Below are 16,821 nucleotides of genomic sequence, written 5' to 3' on the forward strand. Positions count from 1 at the left end.
CCCTTCTGCGTGGTACTGGCAGGCTGCAGTCTGCTGCAGAAAGCCACAGTGACAGGGAATACAATAATAATAATAATAATAATAATAATAATAATAATAATAATAATTAAAGGGGGGTGCTACACATTTATAATCAACCTTCTTAGTTCTAGCATTCCATTTTCTGGAAACATAATATAGGCAAATATGGAGGGCTGGGCTGGGGATGGATGGCACCAAAAAAATCATGTAGACTTCCTGAGTCTCTTATCAGTGAAAATGGAACTAATAAAGATTAGGATAGTAGAATCCTTTCCTGGGTGTATGGCCCTGGGAAAGTCTAGCTCGTGTTTTCTTCCTCCAGAAAACGAGGTGAAAATAGCACAGGATTTTTCTAGGGACCAAGTCCTATGATAATCATGACTTGCAGAAACATTTGAAGTCTATCAAATTAGGCAGAGGGTGATAGAAGCTGGTAGATAGATAGATAGATAGATAGATAGATAGATAGATAGATAGATAAATGATAGATAACACAAAAGGTTTAAGTCCTTCTCAAATTCAAATATCTACATCTATGCCCCAGTTCTCATCTAATTTAGTTTTCCTAAATCCTTAAGTAACTCCAAAATTTAATCAGGCTAATTGTCTTGATCCTAAAACTAAATAGTGCTTGGTGCATTCTGGGGAAGAAGCGCAAAGCCTTGCCCAGCATATTTTGCAAGGTGAAAGGACCACTCCTTGTCACTGTCCAACAGTGTAGACTCCAGCCCTGATTAGACAGAAAGCTGGTCCCCAGCATCCCTCGTTGTAAAGGAATTCCAGAAGGAACCTCCCGTGTGGTCCTGGGATGGCTCCATCCACAGCTTCCAGTTTGTGGCCTCCATCACCATTCACACATCAGGCAACTTGGAAGTTCTTTTTATAGCACTTAAAAAAAAATACATCATCCAATATGTCCCTTTCTTCTGTGGGATTTAGCAACTTCCAGGCTCCTAGAAATCCTCAGTATCTGCAAATTCTCCAAACCAGTCATAGGGAAGATGCTTGAGGAAGCCCCCAGTTCCTTCTGCAGATTACCACAATGTGTCATGTGACACACACCCCTCCCCCCCAGTATCTTCAACATCTACATTTTCAAGGTGCTAATCGTTTGCTTTTGTTATTTGAGTTCTTTCTAATTCTTAATTGTTAGCCGGTTGCTTCAGGGCTCACGTAAACAGTTAACCAGCCGCTCGCACAGGAGGCAAGCCGTTTCGCTTTCTGTGCTTGTTGTTTTTGGCACCGGGTCAGTTCTGTGAACTTCTGGTGTCCAACTGGTAGGACCTGAAACTCTGTGTTTAACAAGTGCCTGTAGTCAAAACAGTTGGCCGTGCAAGCGAGGGGAGCTGCTACGGACTGCAGCCGATCAGCCGTCGGGTCGTGCACCGTGTAGAATGCCGAATCAGGTTGCTCCGTTTTGCGGCTGGGCTTTTGTTGTCGTTGCGTGGTTTCGGAATTTTTTTCCTCTCTCTCTCTCTCTCTCTCTCTCTCTCTCTCTCTCTCTCATATTTTGCAATGGCATTTGTACTAAAGTGGATCACTTCAGGTTTCAAAAGTACAACATGTTTACAGTCAATCGTAGCATCAGATTAAGTTGGCAGCCCGAGTCAGTCTGTAAGTGGTTTTAGTTTACATTTCTTCTTCTAGCAGGCTGTTTTGCATAATTTTGCTGATCCTGGGTTATTTATAGACTTTTTTTTTTTCTTAAAGAAACGGGGATGTATGAGAGTTTCTGTTCCAAGTGTAGAAAGCGAAATTCTTTCCTGCTCTGACAGAGCAGCGCTGGAGGTATGTGCGGTGCAGGCCATTATCGCTCTTGAAAATTAATTTCTCTGAAAGGTCACTTGATAGCATTCCCCAGCCGCCGATGGCAGATTCCCCCGTGCTTGTTGTAGGCCGAGTTGTTTTCTGTGGGTTGTCACAGATGGAGTAAAATGAAAGCGGTGATGCCATTTCCTCTGGGACGCTCCGAGAGGGCTGGGTATTGTTTGCAGACCTTCAGAAGGAGTTTGCTGTGGTTGTTTTTGCCGAACTCACGGGAGAGGAGTCATCTGGTGACCTGGGGCCTGTCCAGGAGCCAGTTGGCAAGTGTCAGGGTCACGGGGGATGGGATGGCGGAAGGATGGCAGAAGGGAAGTTTGTGGGTTGGAAAGTTTGTTCCCACTGAAATGACTGTAATACTGACATGTTGATAGCGTTGAAAGGAATGGCTACCAGCCACTGCTAGGTGGCATGGCCCCTCACACGTGATCTGTGTAGATTATCCTGCCCTGGGGGATCCCAGGCCAATTTGAATGAGAATGAGAACTGGGCACGTAGGAAAATACTGTGCCAGAATTAGCACTCTATAAAAAGGGGTTTCCATAATATTTACTAGAACCTTTGGCTAAATATTGCTCTACCTTGCCCACTGAATGGCTGCAAAACTAAATCAGCTCTTGCTGGCCTACCTAGAGCACCTCCCATCTCCCATCTCCCAGGCTCCTGGAATTTGCATGGGTAAGTACAATGCTCATCAGTGTAATGAGCGTGGAGTCCCAGACTAATGGTCCAGGAGAACGCTGGAAATGAGACACTTCATTGTGCGGCGGGTTAAATATTTTAAGCGAAACAAATCAAAAAGGAGAGAGAGAGAGAGCAATAAGCAGCATTTAGGCCGGCTGGCTAGTGGAAGGACTTCAGAAGAGGCAGGGCGCTTTCATCGTACGGGGGAGTTCCACGCTGTCACCCCAACTCTTGCATGAGAAGGACAGTTGAAACGGAAATTTCCAAAGTAGTGAGCACAGTCATTAAGCCAAAGTTGGGCGCTGTTACACTGACTTCAGTGCTCTAATTTCTTTTTCTCCTCCATGTTTCACACATCCATATAAAAGTGTAAACTTTTTTTTTTGTCTCCTCTAACCTTGCATACTGTGATGACAAAGCTGGCCTGCTTCAGGTCTTTTACTGTCTGCCCTGTGCCCACGCTCTCAGAGGAGCCATCAAACCTTCACCTGCTTGTTGCTCCATCTACACTGGGCAAACTGGCTCCAATGTGATGTTAAGAAACTTTGTTCTGCCAGGCATAGTGCTGCATGCTTCTAATTACAGCATTTGGAGTAGGAGGTAGGGTATGGAAGCAGGCAGATCTTCTGTGTGAGTTCAAGGCCCAGCCTGATCTGTATAGCAAGTTCCAGGCAAGCTAGGACTACATATTAAGACCTCTCATCTCAACAAATAAAAAAAAAAAAAAAGGAAGAAAGGAAGGAAGGAAGGAAGAAAGGAAGGAAGGAAGGAAGGAAGGAAGGAAGGAAGGAAGGAAGGAACTTTGTTCTAATTAGATTCTTCCTGCCCCTCCCCACTTCAGCATGTGGGTGGAGCCCTGTGCTTCCCCCATCTCTGTCAGGTTGGTAGAGGTGAATGAGGCCCATCGTTTGCAGGCTTCTGGTTGGCAGTGTGTGTTGGTAGTGTGCCTCTTAGCCATCTGTAATAATAGAGGCTCCAGGCTCACTCTGCAAATAGTCTTTTGACCAGCGTGAGTGAAGAGAGACCTGGAGGGAACAACAGGCCTTTATGTTTAGAATGGAGTATGACAGCAGTGCCGAAGGGATCCCAAGTTGTTCTGTTTCGGATTTTTGCATTGTGTTTGGCTACAACCATGGACCTGTGATATCTGGACCTGTGCAGATGTCTTTCAGCTCCGTCTCCTTGATTATGTCACCCTCCCGTGCCCTGCAGATATCGTCTTGCTTATATATTCTTTCTTCATTTTGATTCTCCCTCCTACTCATAGCTCAGTGACATAGCCACTGTCTGTTGCAGCCGTGCCTGGTCCCGTAGTGGCAGTGAGCCGCTGAATCTAGCCCTCTCGTCCTGGGAGTGGTTCTGCACCCCTCTGGGACTGGCAGGATCCGAGAGTTCCACAGGACCTGGGGACAGATGGAGCCTGGAGTCTGTTGGTTCCCAGCCGTGTGGCATTGGACCAGATGCTTAAAGTGGGTTCATCAAACTAGTGAGAGCACTGGTGGCTGCCTTACTGGGCCATGAATCCACTCACTCCACAGTCTCGTCTTTTCCTAGAGCCACATCCACGATAGACAGGTTAATTAGAACCTGTCGAAGTAAGAGGTAGACCAGGAAAGGAAGCTGATTAAAGAACTTGGCCACTCGTAGGCTGTGGCTTGAAGTCGCCTGCTCTGTGTCCATGCCCCAGCACAGGACTGCAGAGCAGCGGGATTTGCTGGAAGACAGCACCTCCTTGTACCCACCTCAGCATACCTTAGAGTGGGGACCTCTCTGCAGTTGGGCTGTGAGGAGTCCTCTGCACTCCAGTAAGGTGAATGAATGGAAGCGGCTTGGAGCCAACCAGTTGTATTAATTAGGTCTAGAGTGTGGTTTAAACAGCTGAAACTGAACTCCAAGATGGAGGTGCTAGCAGGGTTGGTGTCCCCTGAGGCCTCATGGATGGCCACATCAGGCTTGCTGCCTTCTCACGGCGGGTCCTCTGAATACCTGTTCCTGGTTCCCCATCCTTTTTAATAAGAACCCTAGCCGTATTGAACCCCAGTCCTAGGGCCTTTTCCTAAATTAGGCCTCTTCAAAGACACCTCTATATATGGCTGCACTCTCAGGCACTAGATTTAGAGACTCACATACGGATGGTGGGACACTATTCAACCCATAACACCAAATAGATAAATCTCGTCCTGTCTCAGCTTCAGCAGCAGCCTCAGCAACTCCCGTGCAGCAGCCTCCGTGATGTAGAGACTGGGCAAAGGGTACAGGAACAACAACAAAAACAAAACAAAACAAACAAACAAACAAACAAACAAAAATAAAACCTCAGCAATATGCCTTTTAGAGTCCCAGTAAATGACGACTATGAACACCTAAGAGCCTGTAATGGCCATGCATGTCTAAGACGCCTTTCATAATTCTCCCTTTAGAGAATCATTGGTCCTAAGGGAGAAGTATAGAGAGGGAGCTAGGAGAGAACAGCTTACGGACCAGTGGGCTTCAGAAATTATCTGGCAGGCTTGCCTGGCCTCTTCTACCACATTTCTGGTCAAATTTTCTAATCTGTCCACAGATTCATTCATATCATCTTCTTGGTGGCTTGCCAACAATTACATATGTATGTGTTTGTTTATGTTTTATTTTTGTTTTTTAAATCAGCCCTTGGGTTCCTTGGACGTTGAGAAGCCAGCCTGGGGTAGATGAAGGCAGGCAGCCTTACTTACGCCAGCTATTGCTGTCCGTCGTAACCGCCACTCTTTATCTGAGGACCTGAGGCTGGCTGTACCAGTTCCGTCAGTCTGTCCCCTGCTGGAGAGTGTCTCTGACATTGATATGCCATTTGGAGCCAACAGGTGGCTTCCTACAGCCCTTGGCAAAAGGTGGCCAAGCTTTTCATACTGAAGCTCATTCCTTCCCTGAGGGTGTCAGGGACAGGACGTTTCTGGACACCATGTCAGAACCCAGACCTGCCGTTCTTAGACACCCCATTTGTAGGATAGAAGCCTGGGGACTTGTAAGGTTTGTGCCACACAGGAGCAAAACACACCCTGGCCCTTGGTCACCTGCCAGCTTGTACCAATTACACAGGTCTTGGTCTCAGCCAAGGGTGGTAGCTGGCAGTGTGTCCCTGGCGGCTGAGGGGCGGACGGTGTGGGAGAAGCCTCATCCCTTCTTCTTAGGCCAGCTTAGGGCCTGGTCTTCATGAGAAAGGAGGAGCTGCTTTCAGGAAAGTTGTGAGTATGTGTGCAGGGGGGGGGTCCCCTTTCAGCTATCTGCTTGTCCTGTCCTCAAACAGAAGCTCATCTCCAGGTCCCTCCTTGGTTTGACAGGCAGGTTGCCAAACACCGGGTAGAAATGGTACTTTTTTCCAAGATATTTAGTCACAGTCTGTTTATGTTTGCGTAAACTGTCTCTCGACCCCTTTTTGTTTTTGCTTTGTTTTGTTTTTCTTTTCGAGCCAGGGTTTCTCTGTGCAGTCCTGGCTGTTCTGGAACTCTGTAGACCACCAGGATGGCCTCTAACTCAGAGATCCGCCTGCTTCTGCTGGGACTAAAGGCACACGCCACCACCACCACCCAGCATCAGCTTTTAAGCCTGTTTTACATGTCAGATCTCAACGGTCCTCCCTCCTCCCAGGAGAGACGGGTCTGGTAACCTCAGTAGGTAGCGACACTGGCACCCAGGCTCCAGCACTGGATATCTGAGTTCCTTCCATTCACTTCAGCTACATCATGTCCGCACTGATGGCCGCCTGAAGGCTGGGTGGTGAACTAGAAAACCACCTCACCAGTATAATGGTTCCGGTAGTGATAAGCAACCTGTTTGAGAGAACGGCTCTCATGCAATCTGTGTGTCAGTGTCACCCAGAGAATGCATACTAGGAAGGTTCGGGACGCTGGCGTGTGTACCCTGGTATAACCACCCTCAGGGAGAATGCTGTTTCTAGGTCACGGTTACCGGGCTGTGGCTGGGGCCTGTTTCAGAAGCGTGGCACCCGGTCAGGCTTCTCACGTTTCCAGGTGGTAAATGGACTCATCAATGGATGAGGGCCCGTAAGTAAGATCTCACCTGGCTGCAACAGTGGACCTAGTCCAGGAAGGTGACAGTTACAAAGGGTATCCATGGGCTGACGAGGTTTGACAACGGCCTAAGAGTGGGGTTGTAGGGAAAACAAACGAACAACAACAAAAAAATCTGGGCTGATCTTTCACTGCACTGAGAGAGAAGAATGTCCAGAATGGACAACCAGGACCTGAGCAGAGCTCACTAGAATGTGCTCTCTTCCTAATTCCACTTTGTGAGAGATGCTGGGAGCCAGAGAGAACCTAGGGCAGGGCAGGAGTGGAAACGTTTTGTGAAAAATAACCTTAAAAGGTACAGCCACCTTTCACCCCAGAGGAGGTGGAGTGGGCCACCTCCTGGTGAACCTGACGAGTGTGCCATGTGTGTGGGTTTCTCAGAAGTGCAGGGAAGGGCAGCTGCCCGTTAGTTGCCCAGGGCTGTCCACTCTCAGCATGTGGTAGTCACAGCCTCAGAGATCGGCACCTGTGGGCTCCCACATGAAGCCAGGCCTGCAGCCCTTCTTTCTGGTATGGAGACAGCCAGGTTGGGAGATGGGTCTCTTACATGTTTAGATCTGATGGTCCTAATTTCAAGCCATGTACCTGGGTCCCTGAATAGCAGCGAGCAGTTCACTGGAAATGGTAGTTATGTTATGGATGCTGGAGTCACAGGAGGTAGCTGTGTCTCTGGGTCCCATTTGCCAGTAGCCAGTGGAACCTTCCTGCAGTGAGTTTGTCAGTGTTACCTGGGTCCAGAAGCAGAAACATTAAAATCAAACCCCTTAGCAGTGAGATAGTACAGTAGCCACCTGTCACCATTGTGTGACAACAGGACTGTGTTGCAGAGCAGAGTGACAGGGAAGCCGCATCTTGTTGCTTAAGACAAAGTGTCACTTCTTCATGGGCCCAGATTGGCAGTGTTTAGGAGCTGCTCTCTTAGAATACCTGTCTGCTGTCTCCTGCTGGCTGCCTTAATTACCTTAACTTAAAAACTACCTTCTTTAAGAGGCTCCAAGCAGGGTTTTGAAGGTAACTCTCAGTTCCCTTAAAACAGATTGTTCTGCTTATAGCTTGTCCTGGACTGTACCTTCTTCAGGGATTTTACCAGGGATTTTGCCTGGGTGAAACTCACGCAACATAAAATTAACTATTCTAAGGATGAACAACTCACCGGCATTTAATACAGCCTTGTTGTGTGGCCAGTTCTATCTGATTTCAGCATTTCTTTACTCCGCAGTAAGGCCTCATACCCACTGCGTAGCTATTACTCCTTCCTGCCACCCGCAGCACCGGCAGCTACCAGTCAGTCCGTCTAGGGGCCCGCCTCCTCTGCACGCTGCATGTAGCTGGAGACATACAGTGTATATGCCTGTGTGTGCGTGACTTCTTACATCTCGTGCCGTGTTGTTGAGTTCGTCTGTATCCCGGCATGCACCATACTTCATTCTTTTCTAGGGTGAAATCGTATCTCACCATATGTCTATACTGGGGCTTTTGTCCATTCATTCTTCCATTGGTGGATGATTCCACCTTAAACTACTTTTTAAAAAGAATTTTTCAGGTTTGTTTGTTTTATTTTATGTTTGTCGGTGCGCCATATGTGTGCCTGCTGCCAACAGAGGCCAGCAGAGGGCATTGGGGCCCTTCGATTGTAGTGACAGATGTTTGCGAACCACCGTGTGGGTGCTGGGAACTGAACCGGAGTCTTCTGCCAGAGCGGGTGTTCTTAACCACTGAGCCATCTCTCCAAAGGATTTGTTTTTGAGGCACAGGGTTTGATTTCTTTTTAGATGTTTGTTTTTTGAGACACTATGTCGCCCTGGCTGCCCTGGTACATGCTATGTAGAAGCCTGGCCTTGAACCATAGGGATCAACCTGTCTCCACCTCCTGAGTGCTGGGGTTAAAGATATGCACCACCATACCTGGTCCCTGTGTCCAGTTCTTTTGGGTATATACCTCAAAGTAGAATTTTTGTGTCATATGCTAGTTCTATTTATTTTTTTAAAGAAGAAAATTAATTGCAATGAAATACACTTAATATAAACTTTACCATCTTAACTACTTTTCTGTTTGTTTTGAGTCAGGGTTTCACTATGTAGCCCCTAGCTGACCTGGAACTCACAATGTAGAACATGATGGTCTTGATTTTGAGCTCACAGAGATCTGCTGGCTTCTGCCTCCCACGTGATGGAATCCAAGGCTCCTGGCTCATCTTAACTAGTCTTAATGTGCAGCTCAGAGGTGCCATCTTATCTGGTACCATCATATTGATTTACAATCATTGCTACACACGCTCTAGAACTCCTGGCTTTGCAAAGCAGGCACTGTAGCTACTAATAGAAAACAATGGGCTCCTCTTTCCCCCACCTCCTGGCAGCTATCATTTCTATTTATGCCTTAATTTCTTATTTATGCTCAGCTACTTCATATCAGTGGAATCCCACTGTGGATGCCTTTTTGTGGCTAGTCAGTTTCTCTCAGTATGAAGTCTTCAAGACTCATCCATAGGGTAAAGTGTCAGAATTTGCTTCCTTGTTAAGACTGAATACCACATTGGGATGGTTAGAGGTTTGTTCTGTTTTGTTTTAATAGTGCATTTATTTAGTGTGTGTGTGTGTCTGTTACTTGTGTGGCAGTCAGAGGACAACTTGTAGAAATTGTTTCTCTCATTTCATCGTGTGGGTCTTGGGGATTGAACTCAGGTGGCCAGGCTTGACACCAAGTGCCATTAGCAGACATCTTACCTGATGGTGAGTGTTGTCACCTCGATTACAATCTAGGATCACGGGGAAGAGAGTTTCAGTGAGGTGTTGTCTAGGTAAGACTGTTCCTCGGGTACACCTGAAAGTAACGATCTTTATTGTGTTGAGATGGGAAGGCTAGCCACTGTGAGTGACACCATCCCTCAGCAAGGGACCCTGAACTGTATGAGAGCAGAGAAAGCCAGCTGAGCATGAGTACATACATTCATTGCTCTGTGTTCCTGCTTGGGGTCGGGGGGCAGAACCTGCTCCCTGAAGTTCCTACTGCTATGACTTACCTGTTGTGATGGCGTGGAACCGTCAACAGTTAGCCAAAACAAACACTTCCTCCCCTCGCTTGCTTTTGTCAGGATATTTTGTCACAGCAACACAAAGCTATCTCATGCTCACAGACACGCGCATGTGCTCACACACACATACATCATGCACACAGATGCGCACACATGCCATATTTTGTACTCGGCTATTAACTCTCTTGTTACTTCCATCCACTGGCTCTTCAGAATGATGCTTCTTTGGACATGACACACTTACAGGTATATACCCACAAATGGAACTGCTGAATCATATTGTAATTTTATTTTAATATTTTGAGGAACTGCAATACTCTTTTTCATTGCAGCAGTACCATTTTAATTCCAAACCCGATTACATTCCAATCGGGCCTCCATTTCTCCTCATCTTCCCCTGTCCCTGTTGTGTTCCTCTTTTTAAATAGCCATTCTAGTATGCTGCAAGTGCTACGTCCTTGTAGGTGTTATTTGCATTTCTGTAATGGCTGATGAGGTGGAGCATCTCCGCATATGCTCTCCTTAGCCATTTGTTTATCTGCCCTGCCGAAGTGTCCTTGGCACAGTTTTGGATTGGGCTGCCCCTTCCTGTTTTTGTGTTTAGAGTTACACTTCCAAACATGCTGGTCCTCAAAGCCACAGCAGTGTAAATTTTGCATCTTATTATCTTCAGCCGCCTGTTTGCTGAGAACTTAGGCCACCTACTTATTCTGTGGGCACTGGAGGTGAGGAGAAAGAACAGGCAGAACCAGAGTTCCAGAAGAGCCAGCGTGCACCAGGAAAGCTGGCCATGGGAAGTGTCCACCTCTGACCTCCAGGCCATCCTGGAACTCTTAGCAGAGATAGCAGGAGAGCTGTTCCTGGCTGACTCTGGCCAGAGCTGGGTTCCCAGGCTGTGGGGCTGCTTTCTCATCTGCACTGAACTGTTAAGCATTGCAACACCCAACAGACCTCTTCTTGGTAGTCCCCTGGGTGGGGCCAGTCAAGGAGCCTTTGACCAGCTGGCCTAGAGTGCGGAGCACAAAGCCTGCAGCCTGACACCCAGGAGCAGACTGTCTCCAGCCAAAGCTGTGAACAATCCAGAGAGGAGATCTGGCCAGTGGCTAGGTCAGCTCACACACAGTCATCCACACTGACTCCATTCCAAGAAACAGAACAGCAGACACTGACCAGCTCAGTTCTCTGCGGTCAGAAACAGATTCATTCTCCCTAATTCAGGGGAGAAGTTGTCTCTAAATAATTCTCCCACAGAGACTCCCAGTCCTGGCTCTCTTACATTGCCATGACGTGGTCTCTGCAAGGCTTTTCTGGGTTGTGGGGCATTGTGCGAAATGGTCCCACTTCCCCACAGCCTGGGATCTTCTGGAAAGCTTTTGTCTCTTAGAGATTTGCTTTCGGTATTCCTTACTAAAAGGCAGATGCTGCCCACCTAGAAGTGACTGAAGGTTCATCAGGTATTAGCCAGGTTTTATAGTTACATTGGGTGAGAAGGAAGTTCTGATAGAAAAAGAGGTCTCAAATATCAGTCCTAAAGAAACCCAGGGCAAGGCTCAATCAGTGGCTCCTCCCAGTGCTTCTTCAACCCCCACCTCCGCCCTGCCCCAAACCTCTCCAGCCCAGGACCTGGGATTCGCTTTCCTCCCGCCAGCTTCTCTTTACCCATAGAACCCAGCTATTTCAGCCATACACTCTCTTGGCTCCAGGCTTGTCTGACGCTTCTCTCTCAGGCTTCTTGCCCTCTCTCCTCTATCTCTCTTCTCTTTCTCTCTCACATCCCACCCCAGTGGCCCAGCTCAGCCTGGACTCTTCAGAAGCCTCTGGCTGTTCTCTCCTTTATAAAGACAATAAAACCCTTTTCCTCAACCGCACCTAGGAGCAGTCATGTCTCCAGTTTTCATTCACCAAATACAGAAACCTGTTGTTTGAGTATTGTTGGTTTTTCTGTGTTGGGGATCACCCAGCGCCTGGGCAAGGGTTCTACCACTGAGCTGTGCCCCCAGTTCCTGTTTCTGCTGTTGTTGTTTTGCTTTTGAGACAGTCTTACAATGTTGTCTTGGCTGTAGAACTTGCTTCTTAGACAAGGCTGGCCTACAGCTCATAGGAGATCCAGCTGCCTCTGCCTCCTGAATGCTGAGATTAAAGGCATGAGCCATCACATCCAGCTTTTCCTCCTTTTTTTTGTTTTTCCTTTGTTTTAGTTTTGTCTTTGTATGTTAAAGTGAAAGTCACATGAGAGAAAATTGATTCTATGTCCCTGTGGTCATGTTGAGGGTAGGTAGGTTAGAGCTCAGTGCTAAGGCTTCATGTTAGGCACAAGCGAAACCCAAACAAGCAAAGCAACGTGTGCGTTTCAGTGACATGGGCCCATTCACACCACTCCCAAAGGATACCTGATACCCACCGCCACCCTCTTATTCTCACAGTGTGCATTATCAACCACTAATCTGCATTCTTTCTTTAGGTTTGCCTATTCTGGGTAGTTCTTTAGCTGTTAAGTCATGTTAACCTGTGGCCTTCTGTGAAGCAATGTCTGGAAGGGCTGGCCCCTCTTTTACAAGCTACCTATCCTTTGCCACAGTCAAGGAATAAATTTTCTTTCTTTCTTTTTTTAATATACCTTTCTTTATTTGTACCTTTTTAAAAATTTTTATTTATATATTTATTTATTACAATTTATTCACTTTGTATCCCCGCTGCAGCCCCCTCCCTTGTCTTCTCCCAGTACCTCTCACCCTCCCTTTTCTCTCCCTATGCCCCTCCCCTAGTCCTCTGATAGGGGAGGACTTCCTCCTCTTCTATCTGTGCCTAGCCTATCAGGTCTCATCAAGGCTGGCTACATCATCTTCCTCTGTGGCCTAGCCAGGCTGCACCCACCAGCAGGAGGTGATCAAAGAGCCAGCTCCTGAGTTCATGTCAGAGACAGCCCCTACTCCCTTTACTAGGGAGCCCACTTGGAAACTGAATAGCCAAAGGGCTTCCTTTGAACAGGGGATCTAGGTCCTCTCCATGCATGGTCCTTAGTTAGAATATTGGTCTCTGAAGGCCCCCTGGGCCCAGGTATTTGGCCCTGTTGTTTTCCTTGTGGAATTCCGGGAATAAATTTTCTAAGCATCCAGAATGAGAGCCACGAATGCTGGCCCCACCCATATCAGACAATTCTGGGATCACGGATTCAAGGTCACCTTCAGCTACACAGAAATTTTCCAAGCCAGTCTGGGTTACATGGGAAATTAGCTCAGGGGGAAAAAAACAACAACAAAAATCCAGAATGAATGAAAACTCTGCTGAAATTAATAGTGAAACTGTCCCTTGGGGGGTTTTCCAATTGTAAGATGGTCTCAATTCTCATCAAAGCAGATGGCCCCGTAAGTCCTTCAGGACGAGCATTCCCTGTGGGGAAGGCGAACAGAAAGTCCGGAGGCCACCCAGGACCCAGGCGGGTTGGACAGCAGCTCTTGAGAGCCAGCTCAAGGGTGGCTGCAGGAGAAACCCCTGCCATTAGCGAGCTCTCCTGAGTCTGAGAAGCCACTTCTCACCACACCTCATCTTCCCTGAGATTCAGGGAAACCCGAGTTCACCTGCCAAATTCAGCGTGCACCCCTGACTGCTCCGGCCTTGTCTTGCTGCCTTTCCTCAATCTCATCTGGGCGTGCTCTCTTAAAGGGGAAGTGGAGCGTTATGACTGGCCAGGGCCCACAGCCAGGAAATGTCTACTCGAAGAGGGCCGTTGCCCAGCATGTCGTTGGCGCAGCCTCCTTATCCAAACGGCCAGGCTGCCTCTCCAGAAAGTGTAAGTGTGAATGCAGGGTATGGTGGCCCCACCACCCAGGGTGGCGTGGGGCTGGACACAGGTCACGGAAGAAAGCCTGGCAGGCAGAGCATGCTGGCAGCCTATGTTGCATGCACTCTGGGCAGATCTGAGCTCCTGGTCTGTGGGCAGGAGCTGGAGCAGAGACAGGGCTGAGGCAGGCGATGGGCTCAGCAGCTGCCTCAGAAAGAGGGCAGGAGTAGGAGGCTCGGGACTGGTCTATTTTGGACAGCCCTTCTGGAGGCTCCATCCTCGGGTCTGGGAGGAGAGGAATGGAAATTTTTATAACACATCTTTGAGAGCACTGGAAAGCCAGCTCTCATGGCCCCTACTTTTCTTTCTTTCTGTCTTTTTTACCACCCCCACTCCCCCCCCCCCCGCAGCATTCACCTGCAGCCCTGGCGGCACTTGATGCCTTTATACACTGTGACATTGCTTTTCTCCATCCTTTTCATACTCTGTCTCTGGTAAGAAATGTCTTGGGCCTTTTCAAATGGTGCACATGACTTGAAACTCATGGCTGTGTCCCTACTTACACATGGCCCTGGGTTCCACTGTGTACATTCTGTGGGCCCCATAGACCCTGTGGCCATTCCACCTCTGTCTCCCCATTAGTTAAGATTGGTAGTGTTTGTGGCTTGCTTTCAAACTAGAATTTTGTTTCCTGCATGCCCATAGAGCAGGATAAGGAATAGTTCATAGATTCGCAGGAACCTGGCTTCTCACAAATACTCTCTGCAAAGTGAGCGACGGATGGAGGGAAGACAGGCCTCTGCTGTGTTGTAGGCTTCTTTCCGCCCCAGTCTTTTGTCTGTGTGGTAGTGATGGCTTGTCCTAAATAAAGTCATGAACGTGTAGTTTTCAACAAAACAACTCGGGTTTTTTTCTCTCCGAAAGAATGGGGAGAGAGGAAGGAGTGGGGAGGGGAAGGAAAACGTGTGCGTCTCAGTACTGCAGCGTATGTTGACAGGCATAACCACACCCTACTTCAAGACAACTTCCTGTTTGCCACTGCCAACTGCCACTCCAAGGAGAACAGAAGTGGTTCCGTTAGTGGCTGCTGGGGGACCATGACAACCTGTTGGGTGAGTGGCTCTGAGTGACACTGGGAGTTCAGCACTGAGGAGAGACTTTGTACCTTCTCTTGGAGGAGAACAGGGCCCCATGCTGTCCAAGTTGGAGGCTGACACGGAAATAAAGGGGAGGTGGTCTCTTCTTCTCTGTGTCCTCAAGCCGCGTGCTCCCAAGGTTCATGTGAATGGAAAATTTTCAACTCAAGGGTAGGGAGAAGGTTGTGAACAGTCTACTTAGGAAAGCTACTACCTGTGATGTTTTAAATCTACCTCTTCATATTCCAGGAAATTTCTATTCATTTGTCTGCTGTGAGTTGGTATTGTAGTGGTCACCTTTACCTGTTATTGATCCTCCCAACATTCTTTAGTTAGCAGTGAATGTAGTGAGAGCTCACTGGGTCAGGACCCCTGCCAAATGCCAGAGAACCTGCTCTCAAGGTGTGCCCATGTGTAAGACAGTGAAGCCAGCAGTTATGACATGTGATTGCGTGCTGGGGGAGGGGCTCAGTGTGCTGCAGGCTTCCTGCCTAGTTGTGGTCTCTGATATGGGTGATGCCTCTCTTATATGTATGGGGAAAATGGGGTTCAGGAGGTTAAATTATTAGCCCAAGACACAGGGCTAATGAGTGACAGAGCTGGGACTTGAGCCCAGTTCTTTCTGATTCCAGAGACCATAGTATTTGGTGTGTATTTCTGTTAACTCCCAAAGCTGGTGGAGCATGAACATCACCCCAGAGCATTTTTAAAAAGTACAATTTGGAGGCTCTTGCCTTGCTGTTACAAAACTGAAAACCCTTCTGGCACAGCTTCCTGCACAGAAGCCTGGGTGCTTCTCTGTCTCCTTCCTCCAGGATCCATCTTTGCGAGCTATGGACAGATCATGCCCACGGCAGACAGGAGCTTTGGCATACATAGCTTTACCCAGGGCCTTGGTGACGACAGAGCTTCGGAAAGGTGGGAGATAGAACTTTCCAGGCCCCAGGCTGGCTGTCACATTTCTTCTCTGGGTGATTGCAGAACAGACTTGCCCTTCCGAGGGCAGCTGCCTTTCCTGGTTTGCTGATCTCCACCTGTAGCCAGACCTGATAGCCTCCTAAGTGTGCTAAGCCTTTCTTGTCAGGCGTGGTGGCACACACCTGTAATTCCAGTGCTTGGGAGACTAAGGCAGGAGGATTGAGAGTTGGAGACCAGACTAGGTTACATAGTAAGTCTCTCTCTCAAAACAACCTCAAATAAACAGAACACCATTAGGCTCTTCTCTTCTTTCTACCTTCGTATCTGCATCTGTCTTCTCAGCCTTGTACTTTCTGTCTAAGGTGCTTGGGCTGGTTTTGACTTTTCTACATTGTATGACTTTAAGGAAACCAGAGCCTGCTCCACGGTCCAGCCTGTGTCCTTCCCTAACCCCTCCAATCTGTATATTAATTATTAAGTAGTAATTAATGTTTATAAAATATTTATGATGCATTCTGTTTCTTGTAGATTTGTTGTTTTATTAACTTACACATTTTCTCAGATTAAGCTAGTCCTCATACTAATCATTTTCAATGATCTTGTTTGTATCATTTCATTATTATTATTATTATTATTATTACTGTAAACACACTATTGAGGATGTCTTTGAACTATTTCCCCCGTCTTTAGGGATATTTCCTTGAGGTCTCTTTTTCAAACTAACATTGTTCAATTACCAGATCAAAGGCTGTAAATGCTTTTACGCCCTGTTATTATCACTGGGGTACACTCCAGAAAAAATAAAATCCCTTAAAATTACCCCCAGCAACCATACTTTTTCTTGTTTCTCATGAGTTTCTTCTTTGCTAGACTGAGAACATCCCTGAGGGCTGGTGGAATTATTTGAGGCCCGGGAAAATCCCTGGGACTCCCCAGATCCTAGCCAGCAGTGGCTGGTGCCAGAAACATGTGCCTCAGTAGAAAAGCTGAAGAGCAGGTGGGAGGGAGAATGCTTCTAAGAGCAAAGATAAGGCGCAGCCTTCACTATCAAACTGCACACAGGAACCCTGGGGCGGCCCTGAGTAGGGGAAACACATTCTGCAGACCCAGTGGAAAAGTCCTCTTTCTGCAGTGTAGCGGGAAGGGATACTCCAGGCAGTCAACATGGGGAGAGGGACAGCAGCTCTTCGACCCAGCAGACAAGCCTGGACTGTCCTCCTGGCTGCTGAGGCCCATGCAGCCCTGGTCTTCATTCATAAACTGTGCTAAACTTCCCTAATGTCTCTTGCTAGGAAACTGGCATTTGTGTGGCTGTTTGAGAGAATACATGAACTGCTAAGTGGGCATTTGCTTGC

At 47.7% G+C, this 16,821-nt stretch overlaps 1 protein-coding gene across 15 annotated transcripts in view; it reads left to right on the plus strand.

Annotated features, from left to right (window-relative positions):
• Positions 1–16,821, plus strand: part of Atxn7l1 (ataxin 7 like 1) — a 218,466-nt gene that overhangs the window by 144,334 nt on the left and 57,311 nt on the right. Inside the window, exon 1 of one of the 15 annotated variants that reach the window (XM_060366963.1) lies at positions 1,314–1,427. The exons of 12 other annotated variants lie outside the window; for them this stretch is intronic. The gene's annotated coding sequence lies outside the window, so the exon portion shown is untranslated. Of the gene's footprint in view, positions 1–1,313; positions 1,428–11,855; positions 13,422–14,093; positions 14,525–16,821 lie in introns of those variants that run through there. 2 more of the 15 variants (XM_060366957.1, XM_060366967.1) reach the window with 2 other exon arrangements.

The sequence above is a fragment of the Meriones unguiculatus genome, chromosome 1, assembly GCF_030254825.1.
Source record: "Meriones unguiculatus strain TT.TT164.6M chromosome 1, Bangor_MerUng_6.1, whole genome shotgun sequence".
NCBI lineage: Eukaryota > Metazoa > Chordata > Mammalia > Rodentia > Muridae > Meriones > Meriones unguiculatus.